This window comes from Hemiscyllium ocellatum, chromosome 3, assembly GCF_020745735.1.
Source record: "Hemiscyllium ocellatum isolate sHemOce1 chromosome 3, sHemOce1.pat.X.cur, whole genome shotgun sequence".
NCBI lineage: Eukaryota > Metazoa > Chordata > Chondrichthyes > Orectolobiformes > Hemiscylliidae > Hemiscyllium > Hemiscyllium ocellatum.
Window position 1 is genome coordinate 89,718,161 of NC_083403.1, and position 10,239 is coordinate 89,728,399.

Consider the following 10,239-nt stretch of genomic DNA (forward strand, 5'->3'; position numbering starts at 1 on the left):
CACCTTTGTTTGCCCTCATTCTATTTTCCTACGGGTGTAAATTGGTCATCGACTCTGTCACCCTAGTAGGTCACTTGGAATGTTCAGAATACACATTCACCCCTTCTAAAGCACCCTTGGAGGAACACCTGAGGATTATGTCGAAGTTCTCTAAATGCTCCTACTGGTCTTCCCTGTTAGTAGCATGTCATCTAGATAAATGGTAACCTTGTGTAGACCTTGTAAAATGTTCTCCATTGCCTGCTGAAAAATTGCACAGGCTGAGGGTACCCCAAATGGCAGTCTCATATATTGGTACAAACTGTTACGGGAGGTAATTATAGCATGTTTCTGGGAGTCTTCATATAACCGTAACAGCAAGTACGCATGGCTCACACCCAGCTTCATGAAGGCAACCCTCCTGCCAGCTTTGCATACAAATCCTCAATGAGAGGGATTGCGTATTTATCCAGTTGGAAAAAGAGGTTTAATGTTTGTTTAAGCTCTTCACAAAGGCAAACCGACCGGTCAGGCTTCACAAAAGGTACAACCTTTACTGTCCATGCTATAAAATGGACTGATTTGTTGATTCCCTTGCTTTCCAGTCATAGAGTCATAGAGATGTACAGCATGGAAACAGACCCTTCGGTCCAACCTGTCCATGTCGACCAGATATTCCAACCCAATCTAGTCCCATCTGCCATCACCTGGCCAATATCCCTCCAAACCCTTCCTATTCATATACCCATCCAAATGCCTCTTAAATGTTGCAATTGTACCAGCCTCCACCACATCCTCTGGCAGCTCATTCCATACAAGTACCACCCTCTGTGTGAAAACGTTGCCCCTTAAGTCTCTTTTATATCTTTCCCATCTCACCCTAAACCTATGCCCTCTAGTTCTACACCTCCCCGACCCCAGAGAAAAGTCTTTGCCTATTTACTCTAGCCATTCCTCTCATAATTTTGCAAATCTCTATAAGGTCACCTCTCAGCCTCCGACACACCAGAGAAAACGGCCCCAACCTGTTCAGCCTCTTCCTATAGCTCAAATCCTCCAACCCTGGCAACATCCTTGTAAATCTTTTCTGAACCTTTCCAAGTTTCACAACATCTTTCCGATAGGAAGGAGACCAGAATTGCATGCAATATTCCGACAGTGATCATACCAATGTCCTGTATAGCCGCAATATGACCTCCCAACTCCTGTACTCAATACTCTGACCAATAAAGGAAAGCATACTTCTTCACAATCCTATCTACCTATGACCCCATTTTCAAGGAGCTATAAACCTACACTCCAAGGTCTCTTTGTTCAGCAACACTCCCTAGGACCTTACCATTAAGTGTATGAGACCGATACCCAGCATGAGCAAAACCAATGTAGTGTACAAAATCCTATGCAAGGACTGCACAAAACACTACATAGGACAAACAGGAAGACAGCTAATGATTCGCATCCATGAACACCAACTAGCCACGAAACGACATGACCAGCTATCCTTAGTAGCCACACACACAGATGACAATCAACATGAGTTCGACTGGGACAACACTACTATTATAGGGCAAGCCAAACAGAGAACAACCAGGGAATTCCGAGAGGCATGGCACTCATCCACAGATTCAATCAATAAGCACATCGGCCTGGACCCAATATACCGGTCACTGCAGCGGACAGTTGGAACTGACAACCAGAAGCGGCAGAGACAAGACGCTATAAATGCCGGAGGAAACATCACAGAAGCGCTTCACAGGAGGCTCCCAAGCACTGAGGATGTCACCTAGACAGGGGACGAAACGTCTGCAACACTGAACCTGTTTTGATTTGCTCCTCGCATTTATCTGAATTAGACTCCATCTGTCATTTCTCAGCCAATTGCCCATCCTGTTGTAATCTGAGGTAACATTCTTTGCTATCATTTTGGTGTCATCTGCACACTTACTAACTGTACCTCTTATGCTCACATCCAAATCACTTATGTAAATGACAAAAAGTAGAGGACCCAGCACCAATCCTTGTGACACTCCACTGGTCACAGGCCTCCAGGCTGAAAAACAACCCTCCACCACCACCCTCTGTCAGTTTGAGCCAGTTCTGTATCCAAATGGCTAGTTCTCCATGTATTCCATGAGATCTAACCTTGCTAATTAGTCTCCCAAGGGGAACCTTGTCGAATGCCTTACTCGAGTCCATATAGATCACATCTACTGCTCTGCCCTCTTCAATCCTCAAAAAAACTCAATCAAGTTTGTGGGACATGATTTCCCACACATAAAACCATATTGACTATCCCTAATCAACTTTCCCACCACCGACATCCGGCTCATTGGCCTATAGTTCCCTGGTTTGTCCTCACCACCCTTCTTAAACAGTGGAACCACGTCAGCCAACCTCCAGTCTTCCGGCACCTCACCTGTGACTATCGATGATACAAATCGATCTGTTAAGATTCGCAGCCAACAGCATTTATGGCACAAATAATCCGCAGTAACCCTCAAATTCTCTTTAAACTCCCACATCTGACAAGACGTACATATCACTCTACTAAAGGCCATTTTTGCTCCTTCACAATCTACAGACCCAGAAAATAACACCATCTTATTCCTCTACAAACACTGCCCCAGGTTAAATTAATAGTTATTGCTTATATTTTAAGTTTAATCAAGAGACATATCTCCAAAAACATTTAACCAAGAAAGAATCCACTCTACTCAGTACTGCAGATTCTCTGTAGGCCACACTTAAAACAAAGATTAACTTATCTAATTCTATGATTTGAACTTCGTCCAACAGTTCCTCCAAGATCAGTGGGCGGCACGGTGGCACAGTGGTTAGCACTGCTGCCTCACAGCGCCTGAAGACCCGGGTTCAATTCCCGACTCAGGCAACTGACTGTGTGGAGTTTGCACATTCTCCCCGTGTCTGCGTGGGTTTCCTCCGGGTGCTCCGGTTTCCTCCCACAGTCCAAAAGATGTGCGGGTCAGGTGAATTGGCCATGCTAAATTGCCCGTAGTGTTAGGTAAGGGGTAATGTAAGGGTATGGGTGGGTTTCGCTTCGGCGGGTCGGTGTGGACTTGTTGGGCCGAAGGGCCTGTTTCCACACTGTAAGTCTAATCTAATCTAATCTAATCTAATCAGTTGAGAATTTCATGTTCATTAATTTTCTTTGATGCACTCCAATGTCCAACAATACATGAATTCAAACAGCAAAGGCAATAGCCATGCAGGTTCTCTCTCTCTTTCTTGCAGTGACCTCACCATGTGCTTCCTTTGTCTGTTCTTCTCCCTTTTAAAACTGTTGTTTTGACTTTTTTTTCCAAAGTTCCAAAGCAATGCAACAGCATATGAAGCAGTAATTGCTGCTCCTGGAATTCGAGGAAATCACCTCCAGCACCTAAAATACCTCAATAAAGGAGCAGCTATTACAGCCAGAAATTTTTTCCGTCCTCCATCTTGGATTACCCAGAACAGTCCTTTGATTTGTGTCTCTCCTTTTGCCCATAAGGCAATAACACTGGACAGACCTGGCAGAATCATGAATTGCATTCTGGTCAACATGCAAGATGGCCTTTACTCCTTTGATAGTCCATAAACCTTACTGAAAAACTCATGGGTATTTAATTAGGACTTCATACAGGCAGCCATTTTCTATTGATTCAATCTAAGTGAATCTTCCTCAACAAATTACACCCTATCAAGCTTGGGCTTTATTTTACTGCAATCAGTAGTAACTAAATCAACTGCTTTTCATAAAAAAACAGAGCCTAATTTGTACACTTAAGTGTGTGTAAAGGTTCCTTGGTATAGGGTCTCAGTCTAGCCAAGATCTTGCACAAACTTAAGGATTAGACTCCAGGACGAATTTAGTTAAAGAGTAGTTCTGTGATTATTGAATATTGGCTTCCATTAGAACTTGGTGACCATTTAACCAGATGTTATTTTGATTGCTTAGCAACATTCAAATTAGAACCAGCATTCCAAACGAGATGTACATAGACTTTCCAGGGTGTGCACTCCCCTCGATGCTGGCCTCCTCTTACTCAATTTAGGACAAGAATCCCTACAGTGTGGAAACAGGCCCTTTGGCCCAACAGGTCCATACTGATCCTCCGAAAAGTAACCCTCCCAGACCCATATCCCCTACCCTATATTTACCCTGACAAATGCACATAACCTACACATCCCAGAACACAATGGACAACTTAGCATGACCAATTTACTTAGCCTGCACATCTTTGGACTGTGGAAGAAACCGTAGCACCTGGAGGAAGTCCACACATGCACGGGGAGAATGCGCAAACTGCACACAGCCAGTCGCCCGAGGCTGGAATTGAACCTGGATCACTGATGCTGTGGGGCAGCAGAGCTAACTACTGAGTCACCGTGCTGCCCCAAAGCGGGACTCGTTTGCTCTCTTAAGTTTGCACTCAGGCAGCAACTAAAAAGGCTTGCCAACCTGGATCCTGAAGAAATTTTTTAACAGTTTGTATGAAACTTGGCTTTGTTTTGGGGTTTTGCTGTGGGATGACTTAAAGTCCCTCAGGATATATATGAGGCAATGCAATTGCCTTTGTTCAAGTGCTGTTGCTCAAGCTCAACTGGAATGGTGAATGTTTCCACTCCCATTGGAATACCCTGCAAATCAGGTGCTCTACTTGCTGCATTTCCCAAAGATAAAGCTAGTTGCAGTGTCTGTGTGAAGTCCAGTTGGGCTTCAGCTAGTAATCGCTTTTGCATGGTTACATCATTAATCCCACTCACTTCTCAACTGTAAACATTCCAGAGGCCAATATCCCATCACCAAGTCACCCTTTATTTATATGTAGAAAACCCTTGCCACCCTTGTGGGCGGCACGGTGGCACAGTGGTTTGCACTGCTGCCTCACAGTGCCAGAGACCCGGGTTCAATTCCTGACTCAGGCGACTGACTGTGTGGATTCTCCCCGTGTCTGCGTGGGCTTCCTCCGAATGCTCCGGTTTCCTCCCACAGTCCAAAGATGTGCAGGTCAGGAGAATTGGCCACGCTAAATTGCCCGTAGTGTTAGGTAAAGGGGTAAATGTAGGGGTATGGATGGGTTGCGCTTCGGCAGGTCGGTGTGGACTTGTTGGGCTGAAGGGCCTGTTTCCACACTAAGTAATCTAATCTAATCTAATCTAATCCAGTTTCTGCAGAGCCAGCTCTCAGAGTGAACAAAACCTCTGACAGCCAGGGTTCCCTGATTTGACTAGATTAACAGTCCCAATCAGGGAACTTATACTCTATGAGGTCCACCTGGCTGACATCGTTAAAATCACTACACTCTCCTTTCAATAAAATTTTGTAGTTCCAAATGAAAGTAATTCACAGATCTCACTAACCCATTCAGTAGCTGCTCTCCTTTTGCCACAAACTATATTGCTGCTGCCCAATTCACAGTAAATACAAGGTCCTATGCAATTTCAGAGTCACCTCTTTGCATGATGCCAATCTTGTCCTGCTTTCTTAACAGCCACACATCCATGCCCATTCCGCAATCCCATGTTCCCAAGACTAAGTTCACCCTCACACATAACCTTTTCCCTTTGAATCTGTTTTTCTCATACATATTCATGCTCACATTCACTCACATCAGAAAACAGTTAATCCTGCTTTTGTAACTCCCAGATGGGAAAATCTTTGCTTCTGGATCAGAGGTGCTGGAAGAGCACAGCAGTTCAGGCAGCATCCAATGAGCAGCGAAATCGACGTTTCAGGAATAAAGGCAATGAGCCTGAAGCGTAGAAAGATAAGCTAGAGGAGGGTGGGGGTGGGGAGAGACTAGCATAGAGTACAATGGGTGAGAGGGGGAGGGGATGAAAGTGATAGGTCAGGGAGGAGAGGGTGGAGTGGATAGGTGAAAAAGGAGCTAGGCAGGTAGGACAATTCTGGACAAGTCATGGGGACAGTGCTGAGCTGGAAGTTTGGAACTCGGGTGAGGTGGGGGAAGGGGAAATGAGGAAGCTGTTGAAGCCCACATTGATGTCCTGGGGTTGAAGTGTTCCGAGGCGGAAGATGAGCGTTCTTCCTCCAGGCGTCTGGTGTTGAGGGAGCGGCGGTGAAGGAGGCCCAGGACCTCCATGTCCTCGGCAGAGTGGGAGGAGGAGTTGAAATGTTGGGCCACGGGATGGTGTGGTTGATTGACGTGGGTGTCTCAGAGATATTCCCTAAAGCGCTCTGCTAGGAGGCGCCCAGTCTCCCCAATGTAGAGGAGACCGCATCAGGAGCAACGGATGCAATAAATGATATTGGTGGATATGCAGATAAAACTTTGATGTATGTGGAAGGCTCCTTTAGGACCTTGGATGGAGGTGAGGGAGGAGGAATGGGCACAGGTTTTACAGTTCCTGCGGTGGCAGGGGAAAGTGCCAGGATGGGAGGGTGGGTTGTAGGGGGGGCGTGGACCTGACCAGGTAGTCACGGAGGGAACGGTCTTTGCGGAAGGCGGAAAGGGGTGGGGAGAGAAATATATTCCTGGTGGTGCGGTCTTTTTGGAGGTGGCGGAAATGTCGGCGGATGATTTGGTTTATGCAAAGGTTTGTAGGGCGGAAGGTGAGCACCAGGGGCGGACACCGCCCTCCTAACCTGCAATCTTCTTCCTGACCTCTTCGCCCCCACCCCACTCCAGCCTATCAACCTCACCTTGACCTCCTTCCACCTATCACATCTCCATCGCCCCTCCCCCAAGTTCCTCCTCCCTACCTTTTATCTTAGCCTGCCTGGCGCACTCTCCTCATTCCTGATGAAGGGCTCTGGCCCGAAACGTCGAATTTCCTGTTCCTTGGATGCTGCCTGACCTGCTGTGCTTTAACCAGCAACACATTTTCAGCTCTGATCTCCAGCATCTGCAGACCTCACTTTTTACTCAGAAGGATCCTGTTCTATTCTGGGAGTCTCCTGGGCAACCAAGACGACTGACAACCATAATTCCACATTATCCCCGTCATTTTTGAGTTTCATTAACTTGCATCAATATTCAACACACATTCCTCACCTAACACCTCAAATTTAAAATGATTCCTTTCTCTCCTTCCAACTACAAGCTGCAAGGCTTCATTCACCTAAAATTAACTCTCACAAATGACTTCATTACATCCCATCCATGTTCCATTTCACCTTAATGATCCTCTTTTAAACTTATTTCTTTAATTAAGCTTTTGGTCATTCCAAATCTCTTTCTTTGGCTAGGTGCATGACGTTTTTTCCTTTATGCATTTGATATGCCTTCTGATATTTTTCTATGCTAAAGGTAGATTTTACAATAAATTGTTTTGTGGGAATGGACGAAATACACTTGCTTGAATTTCTTTTTTAATACAGTTTCAAGCTGGATGCTTTTTGTAAATAATTTCAACAAGCATCAATTGTTGCTTTGATACATGAGATTTATACAGTTAATTAGCTACAGATAATTGCATTCTGTAAAAAATATTGTATAATTATGAGAATTAAAAGCCACATGTGGAGTTGACTGCCCCCTGTGTCATAAACCTGGAGTAATATGCATATTTTAAATTCTAATGTGTTTCTCTGTTGGATGACAGCCTGAGATGGGATATCTCACTAAAATACATTGGGAAAGAAATGCATGGAACTGTGCAAGATAGCAATTATTTTATTTCTCAAGTGTAATAAAAGCATCTTTAAACTAAATTCTTCAACTGTATGTTAAATAAATGGGTTTTGTTTGATCAAGAGATATTTACAGTTGGGCCTTAATTCATTTTTCTGAAATCCAAACTTTTTAAAATAATCTATCAGGCATTAGAACTACAGAAGGACAAATGTCAAAAGATAGTGCCAATGAATACTGCTCCTGAGGAGCAAAGAGCTACTGGAAAACGTTTCAAAGATATGTGAGGTGATATGGTAGCTCAAGTGGTTAGCACTGCTGCCTCACAACGGCATGGACCTGGGTTCAACCTTGGGTAATTGTCTGTGTGGAGTTTACACATTCTCTCATATCTGTGTCGGTTTCCTCCAGATACTCCTAATTCCTTCAACAGTTCAAAGATGTGCAGGTTAGGTGCATTGGCAATGCTAAATTGCTTTTAAGTGTCCAGGGATATGTAGGTTAGTTGGATTAGCCATAGGAATGCAGGATTACAGGGATGGGCTGGGTCAGGGTAGGATGCTGTTCAGATGGTCTGTATGGACCTGATGGACCGAATGCCCTGCTTCTACTCTGTAGGGAATCTATGAAACATAAGAGCTAAATTGGTGTATTCAGGTTTGGCATCAGTATCCTCATACATCCCTCAATTCCAACCAAGTCATTCATGACTTCCCAAAGCAATTTTCAATAGCCTGCATCATTCCACTCCCAAAAAGGGTACCCTTTCTAACCACTCCTCTACGTGTGTATCCTTCCTCTTCATCTCCAACGCTCTTGGAAAAACCACTGCATGCCAGTTTCCTGTACAGTCTCCCAGAAATGCAATTAAACTCACTCTATCAGTTAACCCCAGCCCAAACTACCTTACATGATATCCCTTAGAATTCAATGAAACATCTCCACAACCTTCAATGAGCTAATTATACTATTCCCTTTTACTACCTCTCCTACAAGTCAGACTGCTATTGCTTGGTTCCCATTTTACATGTCACATTACAAATAACAATCTCCATGGTCATACAGTACAGAAACTGACCTTACTGTCCATCCAGTCCATGCCAAATTTAATCCCAAACTAAACTAATCCCATCTGTCTGCTCCTGATCCATATTCCTTTAAACCTTTTCTATTCATGTAGTTATCTAAGTGTCTTTTAAATATTGCAATTGTACCTACATACACCACTTCCTCTGGAAATTCACTCCACATGCGAACCCCTCATGTCTTTTTAAAATGTCTTTCCTCCCACCTTAAAAATATGCCCTCTCGTCTTGAAATCCCCCATCCTAGGGAAAAGACAATTACCAACAACTCTATCTACATCCCTCATTATTTTATAAACTTCTGTCAGGTTGCTTCTCAACCTCCTATGCTACAGTGAAAGAAGTCCCAGCCTATGCAGCCTTTCGGATGCTACTCCTCTGAACATTATCTGTTGACATAGCAAATACCGATACAAATACATCCATATGTATACTGATGTAATTAAGCAGCCCTTTTCCAGACCTGCTCTCATTCTATGAATGCCTCTGTGCAAGCCGCCTTTTGACATTATTTTCGTGGGACTTTCTCTTTGATATTCCCAAGTACTAATTTCTAAAGTTACCCTAGTTTAACTACTAACAGCACATTGTTTTCATTTTGTTGAACATCATAATTTTTCATTATTTCACATATAGTTAAACAAATGTAAATAAAGGAACTTCATGCAACCTACAAATGATAAACTAGGGCTCATTTCTCATCAGCAATTGAAATCAAAGAACAGTTCTCTAATTTGCTGAGTAGGCCATTTCAGTATTAATCAATATATTTATACTGCATTTTTCTAAATTAAGAAAGCACAATGATCATCATTTCAATTTTAAAACGAGAAATACAAAATATCTTCAAAAGTCAGTGCACAATCAGAATACCAAACCTTTTTGTTCACTAGATTCTTAATATTCAAGATACACTGAACTTATTAAAACTACTTGTGAGGAATGCCAAAATAAGAAACAACTTAAGATGCAAAGAAGCCAACAGTAAGAAAAATAAAATTAACCAGAAATTAATATTTAAGGGTTGAAGACAAAACTCAAAATACACAAGTTATCCTCACATATCCCAGCGAAGTTTCCTCTGTTCAGTTCAGAATTATTCAATGCGAGACAATTGATGAAATAGTCATGGACAGAAAGAGAAGATATCCAGATTAGCTGCTAGCACAAAGAAAAGCACATATGTACCGTGAAAGCAATAGGGAGTTGTCCAAAATTCATTTTAAAACTATAGATTTCTGGAAAGAGAAAGAAGATAACTTTCTGATAACAGCGTATTGAATTAACTTCTGTAAACAATTCAGAAGCAACATCACCACGCAGTGAGGAGGTGGCTCCCACCCCCATAAATCAATTTCAGAAAATCTCAAATCCTTTAAGGTGCAAATACTTCCATGTATAATTTTTCTTCGCTAACTGCTATCCTTGTAAACCACACCAAAAATGTTATTGTAGATTCTCATCAGAGTATTTTATACAATTCTTCATCAAATATAGAAGTAATTAAAAATAGTTACTTCACAATTAGGTTTTAAAAATAATTGGTGCTGAATGTGGCTAATACATGTAAGACTGAATTTACT

General features: G+C 42.9%; 1 protein-coding gene across 2 annotated transcripts in view; it reads right to left on the bottom strand.

The window, feature by feature from the left end:
• The window catches only part of si:ch211-243j20.2 (uridine-cytidine kinase-like 1), a 197,853-nt gene that overhangs the window by 68,068 nt on the left and 119,546 nt on the right, over positions 1-10,239 (bottom strand). The window lies entirely within an intron of this gene.